Genomic DNA, 17,770 nt, shown 5'->3' with positions numbered 1-17,770 from the left:
TGTGAAACAAGGACTTGTCTTCCTTCAGGGAGATCCAGTCTCAGGTTCTTCCCACTTTTTGATTGGTTGTTTTTTCTGATATTCAGCTGCATGAACTGCTTGTATGTTTTGGAGATTAATCTTTTGTCAATTGATTCATTTGCTATTATTTTCTCCTGTTCTGAGGGTTGTCTTTTCACCTTATGTATAATTTCCTTTGCTGTGCAAACACTTTAGAGTTTATTTAGGTCCCCCTTGTTTATTTTTCTTTTATTTCCATTACTGTAGAAAGTGGATCACAGAGGATCTTTCTGTGATTTATGTCAAGGAGTGTGCTGCCTATGTTACCCTCTAGGAGCTTTATAGATTCTGGTCTTCTATTTAAGTCTTTAACCCATTATGAGTTTTTTTTTTTTTGTTTGGTGTTAAGAGGTATTCTAGCTTCATTCTTTCACATGTAGCTGTCCAGTTTTCCCAGAACCACTTATTGAAGATGCCATCTTTTTTCCATTGTATATTCTTGCTTCTTGTGTCAAAGAGAAGGTACCCGTTGGTGCATGGGTCTAACTCTGGGCTTTCTATCATTTTCCATTGGTCTATAGTTCTGATTTTGTGTCAGTAGCACTCTATTGTGATTACTGTAGCTTTGTGGTATAGTCTGAAGTCAGGAAGATTGATTCCTCCAGAACCATTTTTCTTTCTCAAGATTGTTTTGGCTATTCAGTTTATCAGGGCTCACTTGCTCACTCAGGCTCACTTGCTCACTGAAAGCATTTCCTCTAAGATCAGGAACAAGACAAGAGTTGTCTTGCCCACTCTCACCACTTTTATTCAACATAATTTTGGAAATCCTAGCTACAGCAATCAGAGAAGAAAAATAAATGAAAGGACTCCAAATTGGAAAAGAAGAAGTAAAACTGTCACTGTTTGGAGATGACATGATAATATACATAGAAGCCATCAGGAAATTACTAGAGCTAATCAATGAAAATAATAAAGTTGCCGGATATAAAATTAATACACAGAAATCTCTTGCATTTCTAACTGAAATGCATTTCTCTTTCATAACTAACTGAAAAACCAGAAAGAGAAATTAAGAAAACAATCCCATTCACCACTACAAAAGAATAAAATACCTAGAAATAAACCTACCTAAAGATACAAAAGACCTGTATGCAGAAAACTATAAGACATTGATGAAAGAAATCAAAGTTAACTCAAACAGATGGAGAGATATACCATGTTCTTGGATTGGAAGAATCAATACTGTGAAGATTACTATATTACCCAAAGCAATCTGCAGACTCAATGCACTCACTATCAAACTACCAATTGTATTTTTCATAGAACTAAAGCAAGGAATTCCACAATTTGTGTGGAAGCAAAAAAGATCCTGAATAGCCAAAGCAATCTTCAGAAAGAAGAATGGAACTGGAGGAAGCAACCTTCCCAACCTCAGACTATACTACAAAGCTACAGTCATGAAGACAGCATGGTACTGGCACAAAAACAAAGATATAGACCAATGGAACAAAATAGAAGGCCTGGAGATAAATCCACCTACCTGTGGAAACCTTACCTTTGACCAAAGAGGCAAAAATATACAATGGAGAAAAGACAGTTTTTTCAGCAAATGGTGCTGGAAAAACTGGTCAACTACATGAACCCTGGCCCAACAGGCTCCTCTGTCCATGGGATTTCCTAGACAAAGTTACCAGAGTGTGTTGCAATTTGCTTCCCCATGGGATCTTCCTGACTCGGGATTGAAACTACAGCTCCTACATTGCAAGTAGATTCTTTATTACTGAGCCACCAGGGAAGCCCCAGGTTTGTCATATATGTTCATTATTACATTGAGGTATGTGTCCTCTGGCTTTCCTGGTGGCTCAGCAGTGATGAATCTGTCTGCAATGCAGGTGATGTGGGTTTAATCTCTAGGTCAGGAAGATCCCCTGGAGAAGAAATTGGCAACCCACTCTGATATTCTTGCCTGGAGAATGCCATGGACAGAGGAACCTGCGGGGCTACAGTCTATGGGGTCACAGAGAGTCAGACAGGACTGAAGTGACTGAACACACACACACACTGGGACCTACGACCTGGGGCCAATTCCTCTGGGAGAGCATACAACTGGCTTTAGACTGTAACATCTGGCATGTCTTTGCCACCCCAGGCACTCCCCAGTACATCCTTATTGTGGCTGCCGTACCCAGCCCTCTCCCCAGCCTGAAGGAACAAATTCTTAAAACATTTGCCAAGGCTTGATTTAGTATCCAAGATGCAATTTCCCCTGAAGAACGAAAGTTTCACACGCACTTGAGAAAATGTGAAATCTGCTGTTTTTGGATGAAATGCCCTATAGATAACAATTTGGTCCAACTGGTCAAATGTCTATTATTTAAAGCTTGTGTTTCCTTATTGATTTTCTCTCTGGATGATCTGTCCATTGGTATTAATGGGGTATTAAAGTCTCCCACTATTACTGTGTGACTGCTAGTGCCCTTGTGCCCATGGTGAGTCCCTGCCACCCCATGCCTCTGCAGGATGCCTTCCAATACTAGTATGCAGGTTGGTTCAGTCTTCTATGGAATCACTGCTCTTTTTCCCTGGGTCTCAGTGTGCACAAGATTTTGTGTGTGCCCTCCAAGAGTCTCTTTTTCCCCTCTCCTGTGGAAGTCTTGCAATCAAATCTTGCTGGTCTTCAAAGTCAGATTCCCTGTGGACCACTCCTCCCATTGCTGGCCTTTCCTGGGGCTCAGAATCTTCATAACAGTGGGAGAACCTCTGTGGTATAATTGTTCTGAGTTTGTGGGTCACAAATAGAGCAGGTATGGGATTTGATTTTATTGTGATTGTGTCTCTCTCTTACCACTGAGATCTCAACTCAATCCTCACTGCAGTGGAGAAGCCTTCCTAGACCCTTGCAAAATCCCCCTTTATAAGGTTGACATAGTACCATGCACCTTTTTTTCATAGTAGTCATCACTGCTACAATATTATTTGAGGAATAATTTGATTGTTGGCCTCTAAAAACTGAAGTCCCTTTTCTCTTTCTGTTGCACCAGTGAAAGGGAAACTTCTGTATTTCCTTTTACTGACAACCAATACATCTGACACCAAATGTGTGGGCTTTTTTCCCCACACCAAAAAGTAGGCTTAAAGCTCAACATTCAGAAAACTAAGATCATGCCATCCAGTCTCATCACTGGCAGATAGATGGGGAAAGAGTGGAAACAGTGGCTGACTTTATTTTTTTGGGCTCCAAAATCACTGCAGATGGTGACTGCAAGCCATGAAATTAAAAGACACTCCTTGGAAGAAAAGTTATGATCGCATATTAAAAAGCAGAGACATTACTTTGCCAACAAAGATCTGTCTAGTCAAGGCTGTGGTTTTTCCAGTAGTCACGTATGGACCATTGGCCTATAAAGAAAGCTGAGTGCCGAAGAATTGATGCTTTCGAACTGTGGTGTTGGAGAAGACTTTTGAGAGATCAAACCAGTCTATCCTAAAGGAAATCAGTCCTGAATGTTTATTGGAAGGACTGATGTTGAAGCTGAAACTCCAATACTTTGGCCATCTGATGCAAAGTACTGACTCATTTGAAAAGATCCTGATGCTGGGAAAGATTTAAGGTGGGAGGAGAAGCGGATGACAGAGGATGAGATGGTTGGATGGCATCACCAATTCAGTGGACTTGAGTTTGAGTCAACTCCAGGAGTTGGTGATGGACAGGGAGGCCTAGCGTGCTGCAGTCCACGGGGTTGCAAAGAGTCAGACACGACTGAGCAACTGAAATGAACTGAACGGAACCGAACCAATTCTATGACACAAGCTTGGTGTCATTTCAATTCTGACACTATTTATACCTAGAGTTAGTGTCATATTCCACAAGTTAAGTTCTCAGACCCACAAGACTGCCCCACTTCTGAGGTCAGTCTTAAGTCTGGGCTTCTTGTACTTCTGACCAACCCTTTATGAATGGAGCATAACCTCTTTTTTTCCCCGAATAATTTGTTAGAATGGCTCACAGAATTCAGGAAAACTGTTCACTTACTGGGTTACTGGTGTCAACAAAAATTTTAATCAATAGTCAATCTGAGAAAGAAATGAAAAAATTTTATTCAAGCCAGACTGAAGATGCAACTGAAAGGACAATCTAACTGAAAGCTCTGAGGACTATCCTAAGAGGTGAAGGAAGAGACTAGTCCATATGGATTTTGGCAAAGGTAATACAGGCAATTAAGCACACATCTCCTTGCTGCTAGTCACTAGGAACAGACATCTCAGTTAATGGTTGTAGTGGTTTTCTAAGTATGGGAAGATGCAAGGATTCAGGTTCATAAGAAGTTTCTCCTGAGAATACCTCACCGTCTGAAGGCCAGTTCTGTCAGTTTTACCAGAGTATAGAGTATCTCATCCTGATCAGTTCAGTTCAGTTCAATCGCTCAGTCGTGTCTGACTCTTTGCGACCCCATGAATCACAGCACGCCAGGCCTCCCTGTCCATCACCATCTCCCGGAAGTTTCACTCAGACTCACGTTCATCAAGTCCGTGATACCATCCAGCCATCTCATCTTCGGTCGCCCCCTTCTCCTCCTGCCCCCAATCTTTCCCAGCATCAGAGTCTTTTCCAGTGAGTCAACACTTGTCATGAGGTGGCCAAAGTACTGGAGTTTCAGCTTTAGCATCAGTCCTTCCAAACAAATCCCAGGGCTGATCTCCTTCAGAATGGACTGGTTGGATCTCCTTGCAGTCCAAGGGACTCTCAAGAGTCTTCTCCAACACCACAGTTCAAAAGCATCAATTGTTCAGTGCTCAGCCTTCTTCACAGTCCAGCTCTCACATCCATACATGACTACTGGAAAAACCATAGCCTTGACTAGACAGACCTTAGTCAGCAAAGTAATGTCTCTGCTTTTGAATATGCTACCTAGGTTGGTCATAACTTTTCTTCCAAGGAGTAATTTCGTCTTTTAATTTCATGGCTGCAACCACCATCTGCAGTGATTTTGGAGCCCCCCAAAAATAAAGTCTGACACTGTTTCCACTGTTTCCCATCTATTTCCCATGGAGTGATGGGACCGGATGCCATGATCTTCATTTTCTGAATGTTGAGCTTTAAGCCAACTTTTTCATTCTATTCTTTCACTTTCATCAAGAGGCTTTTTAGTTCCTCTTCACTTTCTGCCGTAAGGGTGGTGTCATCTGCATATCTGAGATTATTGATATTTCTCCCGAATTCTTTTCAGGATATATTGTGGGTCAGTGACTATGGCTATTATGGAACTTATAGACTATGACTATGACTCTTATAGAACTGGATGACGGGCAGCATTCTTTACAATCACGTCTCTTTTAGTCTTAATTTTGACCAAGATTTGGGAGGCATTTTGTGACCAGTTTGTCCCATGGCACTAGGACTGCTCATTCCCATATTTCCATATCTAGAGTTACATCATTACAATCCTTGATCTTATAGGAGTATATACTTGGTCAATCATTTCAAGTCACTAGTCAACATAAACTTTATCTGAGACTCAGATATACATATGGTAATTCAAGAAACAATAATCTTATAAAACAGGCAGAATATAGGTAAGATAGCTAGTAATACTAATGTGGTCTTAAGTTAATAGTTAAGCAAAGCACTTTCATTAATTGTGGCCCACCATCCCCTCAGGTTGTCTGACCATTCTGTTCTGTACCACTACTACCTTTATGAAAAACTATATATTGCATATGCATATAATCTACATGCATAAGATGGATGCATCTCCAAAGACATATGCATAGACAAGGTGAGTAGTGGGTTATTGTGACTCCTTATAGAATTTAAAGGAATATTATCTTCTAAGAAGTGACATGGCTGGTCCCAGAAGGAGAAAATTTTCTTTATGGTTGAGTAGATATTTCTGCCATTGGTGAGCTCTGGTTAACACATATGCAGCGGCACAATGCACACTAGAGTTGGGGGGGGGGGTAGTGAGGGGACAAGGAGGTCAAAGGACAGAGGAAATCATGTATGCTTAATGTTCTTGTCTTGCCTTAAAATGTGAATTTTTATTTCATCAGTGGTTTTTTATAAAAGATACATTTCAGGAACAGACAAATGGAAGAGATGGACAGAGCAAACTCCTTACATACGTAAGGAGTGTGAAGCTTCCATGTCTTCTCCAAGCTCACCACCCTCCCAGAACCTCCATGTGTTCACCAGCCTGGAAGCTCTCTGTACCCTCTTGGTGGGCAATTTTTTAAAAGAGAGGCTTCATCATGTAGGCATGACTGATTAAATCATTGAACTCTGGTGACAGAACTCTGCCTCTAGCCCCTCTCTCATCCCTGGAGATTGGAGGTGGGTGGGTAGGAGAATTGGGTGATGATGGGGCTGAAATTCCAACCCTCTAACCATGTGGTTGGTTCCCCTGGTGACCAGCTAAAATCCTGAGACTATGCAGGAACTTCAGTCATATGATTGTAATAAGATCAGTCATCTTATTACACACACACACACACACACACACACACACACACACACAACACATTGCTTTGAAGATTTCAAGGATTTTTGGAGCTGTGTGTAAGGAACGTGGGAGAAGATCAACATATATTTTTTATTATATCACAATATCACAGCTTCTCACATTAGAATATAAGCACTCTGATGGCAGAGACCTCTGTTTTGGGCTCACTGCTTTATTTTATGTTCAGCACAGTTCCTGGCACTGTGTGATGCTCAATAAGTTCTGCTGAATGAGTAAATAATGAAGGCATGCATGAATGAATAAATATCTGCCTGAAATGGTATAGATGCATTTCTTGTATTTCTATTTCCATTTAAGCACCTGGGATCTACAGCTCACAAGCCCTAAACTACACAGCTGGGGGCTGCAAGTGTTGGATCTTGATGTAAAAGGTGATTTCCTGTCCTTATCAGCTGGTGATTTCCTGTCCTTATCAGCTGGTGATTTCCTTCCCCTGCTGGTTGAACTCTTGAGGTGAGGTGTCCTTCTGCATCTGGCCTTTGGAAAGATCTTGCATGTCAGGATTCCAGATCCATTGGCATCCTGGGCCCAATTTCAGCTCTGGTGGGAAAGAGAAAGAAGAAGTGGGGAGAGTAATTCTAACCATTTTAGCACGTGAACTGGCTTAGAGGAGAGAGGAGGTGGGGGAACGGATGCAGTTACAACCCTCCCCCTCCTAATTGTCACCCCTTCTGAAGCTCCTCTAACCTCAAGCCACCATCTCATAACCTTTTCCTCTGATGAGTCTTGAGGGGCTTCTTCCCACCCATCCTCCTTCGGAGAAAGCACTTTCCATCTTCCGCCATCTCACCCCCGACAGGTGGGTCTCAGATTTTCCCTTGCCCCTCACAGTGGGCAACACTTCTGTTTTTCCTCACGGAATGTTTATTTAAAATTTCTTCCACTCCATTATGTAATATGCGTCTTCTCATTAAAGAACATTTGAACAATGAAGACAAGCAGAAGAAAATGATGCTATCTATCGGCCCTCCCCCCAAAAGACAGTGTTAATATTTTGATGGTTTTTTTCTGATGAAACAAATTCATATTTTATGGCAAGTCAAAAAAAAATTAAACATAAAATTTTTCTTTGCCCACTTGGGGCTTCTCCTTCCCCCTTACTGTGTATTATGTGTCTGCATAACCAGACCTCCTAAGGAATAACACTTCTTTTTAATATTATAAAGCATCATAACTCTTTAGGAGATAATCTTCCTTCTTAATCTTGTAAGGGGTCAGGACCTATGACTCACTTACTTTCTTTGTATGCATAGATCTGGATTGAGTAACCTGTCAATAAGCCATTTGACTATAACCGTTTGTCTCAAAATCATATATAACTGTGGTTTGATTTCTACAAGGGATGAACAGTCCTCAGAACTTTCTTAAAGAGCATCTCCTGGGTTATAATTCTCAGGTTGGCATGAATAAAATTTTCTATTTCTTTCTTAGGTCAACTATTGATTAATTTTTTCATTGACACAATTTCTTTTTGCATAGGCCTTTTAAAAATGCAATTGTAATCATACAACATATTAAAATTTGCATTCTACTTTTTATACTTGTGATGTTGTAGGGGATGAAACCCAATCTTCTACCCTCTCCCTTTCTAGGTTCTGTGACTGAGACCCTCCCCTTAATCAAAGATTAACAAAAGAAAAATAGACAGAAGTGTAATAACAAGTATACCCCCTATGTACATGTGAGATACCTAGGAAAACTAAATAACACCCCCTGTCCCCAACATGGCCCCTTCCAACTCCACCTCTAGCTAAAGAGAAAAGATAATGTGAAGGGCAGTCATGAGAGGTTTGGGCAAAGCACAGTAATGCATGGTTGTTATGCAGTTTTAGATCACTGCCTTCTTGCCTGGATGGGAGGGGAGTTTGGGGAGAACGGATACATGTATATGTGTGGCTGTGTCCCTTCCCTGTTCACCTGAAACTACCACAACATTGTGTGTTAATTGACTATATTCTATTACAAATGAAAAGTTAAAACAATTAAAAAATCAACTATGAGTAACATGTTCTTTTATTGGACAGAGAGGTTTACTGGTATTTGAACTCTGTTGTCTGCTCGTCTGTCACATGCCCATGGGTGGCCCTATTCAGAGGGAAGTCCAGGCTCTGGTTTAAACTTGATCCTTCCTTGCTTTTCTCTCCATGATCCTGGAGTCAGAATGAGGAGGCTTTCTTGGGGAAGCCAAGATTGAAGGATCCGTGAGGGTGATAAGGTGGAGATGTACATTGATGGTTCAGGGGTGCTTTCCAGAGCCAAGTCACAATATTACACTGTTTGGGGAGTAGTCCTAAAACCTAATGTTGGCATGGTTCCATCTTAGCTTTTATCAGCTGGATGTGAATGAGGCTTCATTGTCATATACTTAATATGTTTGCTTGCTGCTGCTGCTAAGTCACTTTAGTTGTGTCCGAATGTGTGACCCCATAGACGGCAGCCCACCAGGCTCCCCCGTCCCTGGGATTCTCCAGGCAAGAACGCTGGAGTGGGTTGCCATTTCCTTCTTCAATGCAGGAAAGTGAAAAGTGAAAGTGAGGTCGCTCAGTCGTGTCTGACCCTCAGCGACCCTGTGGACTGCAGCCCACCAGGCTCCTCTATCCATGGGATTTTCCAGGCAAGAGTACTGGAGTGGGTTGCCATTTCTTTCTCCGAATATGTTTGCTCAGATCTTTGGCTAACCAACTTTTTTCCATGACTTTCTGACAGCTATTTTTGTTCAATAATGAATAATGAAGTGAGATTTACTGTAAAAAATAAATTACCGCCTTTTCCACTGATAAGAGTTTTTAGAGATTTAGTCACCCTCCTCTTCCTGGTACAAAGGGGAGACACCCTTCACATGGAGATTTCCTTATAAATATAAATGTCCCTTACAAAAGGATAACTTCTGCTTGGTTTTCAGAGCTTCTCCCGTGTCTGCTGATTCTTAAAAATAAAAAGCTCAAGGAAATTCCCTGGTGGTCCAGTGGTTAGGACGCTAGACTTTCAATTCCTGCTCAAGGAACAAATATCTTACAAGCTGTGTGGTGTGGCCAAAACAAACAAACAAAACACACGCACACAGAAAATCAGCTCAAGGTAATCATGCTCAAGAGGCATAGTTTTGGGTGGTAAAGTTGGTTATCCTTCATAACATTTTCTAGTTTTATAATGCATAATTCTCTACTGTAAGTTTTAAAATCACTGATTCAATTTCATTACTGGTAATTTATCTGTTCACTTAGTGAGTGATCAACAACAGCAGCAACAAAAATTGATCTGTTCATATCTTCTACTTCCTGGTTCAGTTTTGGGAGATTTTCCTTGTCCATTTCTTTCTAGGTTGTTCATTTTACTGTCATATGGTTGTTCACAGTAGTTTCATATGATCATTTATATTTCTGTGGTGTCATTTGTAACTTCTCCCTTTTTCATTTCTAATTTTTTTGATTTTGGCCCTTTCTCTTTTTTTCTTGGTGAGTCTGGCTAAAGGTTATCAATTTCATTTATCTTTTCAAAGAATCAGCTTTTTTCTTTCTTTCTTTTTTTTTTTTTAAATTTAATTGGAGGCTAATTACTTCCACCTCCCTCCCTATCCCATCCCTCAGGGTCATCCCAGTACACCAGCCCTGAGCACCCTGTCTCATGTGTTGAACCTGGACTGATGATCTATTTCACATATGATAATATACATGTTTCAATACTATTCTTTCAAATCATCCCACCCTCACCTTCTCCCATAGAGTCAAAAGTCTGTTCTTTACATCTGTGTCTATTTTGCTGTCTCACATGTAGGTCATCATTACCATCTTTCTAAATTCTATATATATGTGTTAATATACTATATTGGTGTTTTTCTTTCTGACTTACTTTGCTCTTTATAATAGGCTCCAGTTTCATCCACCTCATTAGAACTGATTCAAATGCATTCTTTTTAATAGCTGAGTAATATTCCATTGTGTATATATACCACAGCTTTCTTATCCATTTGTCTGCCGATGGACATCTAGGTTGCTTCCATGTCCTGGCTATTATAAACAGTGCTGTGGTGAACATTGAGGTACCACGTATCTTTCAATTCTGGTTTCCTTGGTGTGTATGCCCAGCAGTGGGATTGCTGGTCGTATGGCAGTTCTATTTCCAGTTTTTTAAGGAATCTCCACACTGTTCTCCATAGTGACTATACTAGTTTGCATTCCCACCAACAGTGTAAGAGTGTTCCTTTTCCTCCACACTCTCCCCAGCATTTATTGTTTAGACTTTTGGATAGCAGCCATTCTGACTGGCATGAGATAGTATCTCATTGTGGTTATGATTTGCATTTCTCTGATAATGAGTGATGTTGAGCGTCTTTTCATGAGTTTGTTAGCCATTTGTATGTCTTCTTTGGAGAAATGTCTCTTTAGATGTTTGGCCCATTTTTTTGATTGGGTCACTTATTTTTCTGGAATTGAGCTGCATGAGCTGCTAGTATATTTTTGAGATTAATTCTTAATTAATTCAAATTTGAGATTAATTCTTTTGAGATTAATTTTTGGGATTAATTACTTTGTTTGCTATTATTTTCTCCCATTCCGAAGGCTATCTTTTCACCTTGCTTATAGTTTCCTTCATTGTACAAAAGCTTTTAAGTTTAATTAGGTCCGATTTATTTATTTTTGCTTTTATTTCCATTACTCTGGGAGGTGGGTCAGAGGATCCTGCTGTGATTTATGTCAGAGGATGTTTCGCCTATGTTTTCCTCTAGGAGTTTTATAGTTTCTGGTCTTATATTTAGATATCTAGCCCATTTTGAGTTTATTTTTGTGTATGGTGTTAGAAAGTGTTCTAGTTTCATTCTTTTACACGTGGTTTACCAGTTTTCCTAGCACCACTTGTTAAAGAGATTGTCTTTTATCCATTGTATATTCTTGCCTCCTTTGTCAAAGATAAGGTGTCCATAGGTGCGTGGATTTATCTTTGGGCTTTCTGTTTTGTTCCATTGATCTATATTTCTGTCTTTGTGCCAGTACCATACTGTCTTGATGACTGTGGCTTTGTAGTATAGCCTGAGGTCAGGCAGGTTTATTCCTCCAGTTCCATTCTTCTTTCTCAAGATTGCTTTGGCTATTTGAGGTTTTTTATAATTCTATATGATTGTGAAATTATTTGAAAGAACCATCTTTTAATTTCATTGATTTTTTTCTATTGTGTTTTAGTCTATATTTTATTTATTTCTGCTCTGATCTTTATGATTTCTTTTCCTTCTATTAACTCTGGGGTTTTTGTTGTTGTTGTTGTTGTTGTTGTTGTTGTTGCTCTTTCTCTAGTTTGTACTCCTTAATTCCTACTGTAAACATTCATGTATCTTACCCTTGTGGTCAGACTCTTAGGTGTTTTCCAAAACTTCACCATCACACATGGCAAAATAACACGTTTCTGTAGGTAAGCCTTACATTCCTTTTTGAGACGAGATAACTCTCAATCCAACTTCTTCAAGAAGCATTGTTTTTAAGTTCTTTTAACATTTGGTAGGGAGAGAGATTAATTCCCATTTCCTCCCTCTCTTCCTGCCCCTTTTTGCTATAAGTCAGTATTAAAATAAATTTCTTGGTCCAAGATGGAGCTGCTTCAGCCCAGGGTGTCAAGTGAGCAAAGTGAAACTCAGATAACTTGTGTCTCTCCAAATGTTTCCCTTGATCAAAAATGCAGTGTATCTGGTCAGCCAATCCCCAAAGGCCAAGCCAACTTTGGGTCTTCTCACCCCAAACAAGGTTGATGATGTGGCTCCAGCCAATCAGATATTTTCTGTTTCCTTGTTCTTTATTCTTTATCCTGTAAAAAGTGTCCTGTCTCTTGCCCAATTTGCAGTTCTCCAAATGGAGACTGTACCCTTCATGAAGTGTTTGTTTGTATCACCTAAGCTATTCATGTTTTAATGCCAGTAAATGGGTCTAGAATATGCCACCTTAGAATGTGCCACTTTGGCAGGTGAATTATTTTGCACTGAAGTCAACTAAGTTCCTGCCATCCAGGAAAAACTTTTTATCACTCCTTAGAATTGCCTAAAGTAATTTAGAAATGTGGTCTGTACCAGAAAGAGTGTTATTACCAAAGACAGCTTTTTCATCTGAGACATGTATCTGTACAGCAGGCAAATATCTGCTAACCAAATATTTGCTCTTCTTATCTTCCTGTGAGCTGTCTTCTACCCCTATGAAGCCCTAGCTCCCCATTTCTTTTATTAGCTTAGGATGGTATATAAGCCTTAATTGTCTGACTGCCTTTGAGTCTCATATTCCTATGGGTCTCCCATACATATAAAGTTAAATTTGTTTCTGTCTTGTGACTCTCTACCATTGATCTAATTATTCCAGCCAATAAACCTAGAAGATAAAAAGAAGAACTTTTTTCTCTCCTACAATAGACATCTCTCTTTTAAAGGCTGAGTATCCACTTTAATGCTTCTGTTATCTTATCCTAAGTTGACTTTTGGGAAGTTAACCATTTTTTTTTTAAAGTACTATTGTCTTTGCTAAGCATCAGTACCATATATGAATCTGACTACAGACCAAGAGCTTGTTTCATATAATCCTCACCACTGGAAGCCCTGTAAGGGTTTTAGAGATAAGAAACTAGAGGCTCATGGAACCCAAGTCTTTGGTGAGAGTTGTTCTGCTAGTAAGTGTTCTCAACCCCAAGCCTGCCTGTCTCCAAAGCTATATCCTTTCCTCCATCTAAAGTTGGGAAGAGGGGGATTCACCCTTCTCAAGCTTTGAGCCACATCTTCCTCTGCAGTGGCTAATAGGTGGTGGAAAGGGCTTTGCTTTTGTCCTAGCCTTGATTGCACTCTGAAGTGTGGAACTTTAGCAGGGCTCCTAGTTTGTCTTGATTTCAGTTTCAGCATCTGCAAACTGAAAATACATACCCCAGAATAGCTTGACTCATAGGCGTCATATGAGGAGCCAATGGAACAAAATTTATGTGAAAGTCACTGGCCCTAGTGAGGGATTGTTGGGTGGGGAAGTGTGGCAAGAGAGGGGCGTCTAAGAAGACTCACTTGTTGAGAGGGTTAGGTGGGTGTAAAATGCTAGTGGAATCTCAATGACACATTTTCTCCAGTGGAGTCAGGCAAACACCCTGAAGGTTATCATCTCAGTCTAGGGAATACTGTAAAGTAGTATTTTTTTCCAGTTAGAATAATGGGGGAGTCACACTCTTGCCTAAAGACCCACCTGACTTTGGACTGAAGGAGAGAGAACAGTGCAGCTCAGAGGATAAAGCATCAAAAATTTAACTAAAGACAGAATCCGAGCAGATTATTTTAAGCTGAAAATTAGTCATCAGTTAAGGAGATTAGCCATCACTTAGGTCTATTAAACTGTAACTTGTCTTCTGATCAAACTTGTTTTAATTGTCTTTACAAAAACTTCCGTGTCCTTCAAGCATCATGTAGCCTAAATAAAATGTTTGCCCTAATTGTTTTTTAGGAACTTGGAGTCATCTGTTCAGTTGGAGATTGAGCCAGTTAAGACTGATTAAGATCTCTGGTTCTCCAACTGGGCATGCATGAGTGTCCTCTTGGTGACATTTTAACATTAGCGGGTTCAAAAGTCCACCCTTGGAACATGCTCATGCAGCCATTTTCAGAACATGCATCCAATGAAGAAGCCTGTATCTTAGTTGTAGTGCACAATGATTATTATCTCACTTTTTTTAAGATTTCTAATTACCTTTCCCCACATTCCTCATGCTTCAGGCCACCTGCTTTCTTACCTGAGCCGTTCACCTTTGGAGAAGTAGATTTGGGATTTGTTCTCCTGTCTCCTCACTTGGCTATCTTATGAATAAACCTTTCCTCTACTTCAAACTTTGGTGACTCAGGAACAACACTGATGCCTAAAAGAATTTAAGATAAGAGGCCTATCCAGGAAGGTTCCGCACCCCCAATCTTTCTGAGAATTAGAAAAAAGCCTCTTCCTCAAGACTTGCTGATTTTATCTTTAAAAAGTAATTATACAGAGGAGCGTGGCCCCCGACGTGGGCTTCGCCTTGTGGGCGGCCTGCGGAGGGAGCCGGCCCTGGGGCGGAGGGCGGCGGTGCACCTGGTCTCGGGTCCAGCCAGGTGGGCGGACGGGAGGGGTGCTCCGGAAGGCGGCCCTGCCACATGCTTTCTGCGCGGGGCTGCGCGCCCTGGCTGCCTGAGACTTCTCCCACGCGGACCTTCCAGGGCTGAAAGGAGCGGGGTTGGTAACCTGGGAAAGGAAGTCTTAATAGAAGACTACGGGTTAAGACGTGGTTTTTTTTTTTTTTTTTTCCCTTCTTCTTCTAAAGCTGCCTTATTTTAAATTCAGATGAGGGTGGTGGGATTTGGTGCCACAACTTACCTCAAAGGCTTTTCCGAGGTGGTTTTCCTCACGTGAAGGGCCTTGAATTGTTGGCAGTTACAGTGGTCCAGTTGTAGTCCTCATTGAGAAACGGTATGGTGAAGCGAGGTTCAATTCTCGCTGGAGGTGTCATTTTTAAAACGTGTGTGCTCAAAGAACGTAGCAAGAAGAGAGTAGCCTTTTTATCCAAAGCAAAGGCTGGTAAAAATCAAGGTGACTCCAAGAAAATGGCTTCTGCTCTGAAAGAGGTAGAAGATAGTGAAGATGAGGAAATGTCAGAAGATGAAGACGATGAGAGCAGTGGAGAAGAGGTTGTTATCCCTCAGAAAAAAGGCAAGAAGGCTACCACAACTCCCCCAAAGAAGATGATGTTTTCCCCAACAAAAAAGGTTGCAGTTGCCACACTGGCAAAGAAAGCAGTTGTCACCTCTGCAAAACAGGCAGCAGCTACACCAGCCAAGAAGGCAGTTACACCTGCTAAAGCAGTGGTAACACCTGACAAAAAGGGAGCCACCCAGGCAAAGCATAGCATTGGTAGCACCTCTGGTAAGAAGGGAGCAGCCGCCCCAGGCAAGGGAGCAAAGAACGGCAAGAATGCGAAGAACGAAGACAGTGATGAAGATGAAGACGACAGTGAAGAGGAAGACGACGATGATGAAGAGGAGGATGAGTCAGCCGTGAGGAAGGCAGCTGCTGCTTTTGGTGCTGCTCCTGCCACAGATGATGAGGATGATGAGGATGAAGATGACGATGAGGAGGAGGAAGACGAAGATGACTCTGAAGAAGAACCTATGGAGATTGTATCAGCCAAAGGAAAGACAGCTCCAGTAAAAGCTGTTCCTGTGAAGGCCAAGAGCGCTGCTGAAGATGAAGAGGATGATGATAATGAAGAGGAGGAGAAGGATGAGGAGGAAGAAGAGGAGGAGGAGGAAGAAGAGGAAGAAGAGCCTGTCAAAGAAGCACCTGGAAAAGGAAAGAAGGAACAAAAAGCAGCTCCTGAAGCCAAGAAACAAAAAGTGGAAGGCACAGAACCAACTGCATCTTTCAATCTCTTTGTTGGAAACCTGAACTTCAATAAATCTGCTCCTGAGTTGAAAATGGGTATCAGTGGCCTTTTTGTTAGAAATGATCTTGCTGTTGTCGATGTCAGAATTGGTGTGTCTAGGAAGTTTGGCTAAGTGGATTTTGAATCTGCCGAAGACCTGGAAAAAACCTTGGAACTCACTGGTTTAAAAGTCTTTGGCAATGAAATTAAACTAGAAAAACCAAAGGGAAAAGACAGTAAGAAAGATCGAGATGCAAGAAGGCTTTTGGCTAAAAATCTGCCTTACAAAGTTACTCAGGATGAATTAAAAGAAGTATTTGAAGATGCTGTGGAGATCAGATTAGTCAGCAAGGATGGAAAGAGTAAAGGGATTGCTTATATTGAATTTAAGACAGAAGGTGATGCAGAAAAAACCTTGGAAGAAAAGCAGGGAACAGAGATAGATGGGTGATCCAGGCAGACTCATGTTGATGTATGGCAAAACCAATACAATATTGTAAAGTAATTAGCCTCCAATTAAAATAAATAAATTTATATTAAAATAAAATAGAACATAGTAAAAAAAAAAAAAAGAAAGATCAAAGTCAAGACCATAGAGATGGAAAGAATAGCACTTGGAGTGGTGAATCAAAACCCCTGGTTTTAAGCAACCTCTCCTCTAGTGCAATGGAAGACACTCTTCAGGAAGTATTTGAGAAGGCAACTCATATCAAGGTGCCCCAGAACCAAAATGGCAAAGCGAAAGGGTATACATTTATAGAATTTGCTTCATTTGAAGATGCTAAAGAAGCTTTAAATTCATGTAATAAAAGGGAAATTGAGGGCAGAGCCATCAGACTGGACTTGCAAGGACCCAGGGGATCACCTAATGCAAGAAGACAGCCATCTAGAACTCTGTTCGTCACAGGTCTCTCTGAGGATAAAAACAGAAGAGACGTTCAAGGGATTGTTTGATGGCTCTATTCAAGCAAGGATAGTCACTGACCGGGAGACTGGATCCTCCAAAGGGTTTGGTTTTGTAGACTTCAATAGCAAGGAAGATGCCAAAGCTGCCAAAGAGGCCATGGAAGATGGTGAAATCGATGGGAACAAAGTCACTTTGGACTGGGCAAAACCTAAGGGTGAAGGTGGCTTTGGTGGCCGAGAAGGAGGCAGATGTGGCTTTGGAGGCCAAGCTGGTGGCAGAGGTGTTTGAGATGGATTTGGTGGCAGAGGCCTGGAGGCTTTGGAGGGCAAGGAGGCTTCCAAGGAGGCAGAGGAGGAGGAGGAGACCACAGCCACAAGGAAAGAAGACGAGTTTGAATAGTTTCTTCTATCCCTGTCTCTCCCTCTTCCATTGGAAAGAGAGGACTCGGGTTTTTACTGTGTTATCTGATCAATGACAGAGCCTTCTGAGGACATTCCAAGACAGTATACAGCCCTGTGGTCTGCTTGGAGGTCCGTATAGATAACATTTCAAGGGAGATAACCCTATTGGTGTTGACTGGATATTCGTATAAACTTTTTAAAAGAGATGAGTGATAGAGCTAACCCTTATCTGTAAGTTTTGAATTTATATTGTTTCTTCCCATGTACAAAACCATTTTTTTCCTATGGAGTTTTGTGTGTGTGTGTGTGTGTGTGTGTATGTGTGTGTGTGTGTGTGTGTGTGTGTGTGTGTGTGTGTGTGTTGGGGGTGTAAAGGAAAGCAGAATGTTTTATCATGATTTTTGCTTCAGCAATTTTGGGACAAATTAAAAGTCCTAGAACTCTGAAAAAAAAAGTAATTATAGTAATAAATACAATCACTTACAATATTTACCATGTGAATATCACTCCACTGGGTGTGGTGTCTCAGAAAGGACCCATCTATGAAG

At 41.0% G+C, this 17,770-nt stretch overlaps 1 long non-coding RNA gene and 1 pseudogene across 1 annotated transcript; one reads left to right on the top strand and one right to left on the bottom strand.

Moving 5' to 3' along the window:
• Positions 1 to 6,579: 6,579 nt before the first annotated feature.
• LOC121820687 (uncharacterized) lies at positions 6,580 to 15,611 on the bottom strand. Its single transcript, XR_006061369.2, has 2 exons — positions 14,870 to 15,611; positions 6,580 to 7,064 (listed from the first exon to the last, which is right to left on the bottom strand). It is a non-coding gene; the product is annotated as an uncharacterized LOC121820687 (long non-coding RNA).
• On the top strand, positions 14,965 to 17,540 carry LOC101103288 (nucleolin-like; annotated as a pseudogene).
• The last annotated feature ends 230 nt before the right edge of the window (positions 17,541 to 17,770 follow it).

Source organism: Ovis aries, chromosome 1 (genome assembly GCF_016772045.2).
Source record: "Ovis aries strain OAR_USU_Benz2616 breed Rambouillet chromosome 1, ARS-UI_Ramb_v3.0, whole genome shotgun sequence".
Lineage (NCBI taxonomy): Eukaryota > Metazoa > Chordata > Mammalia > Artiodactyla > Bovidae > Ovis > Ovis aries.
The sequence above is the reverse complement of the archived record's forward strand: the minus strand, read 5'-3'. Positions and strand labels throughout refer to the sequence as shown.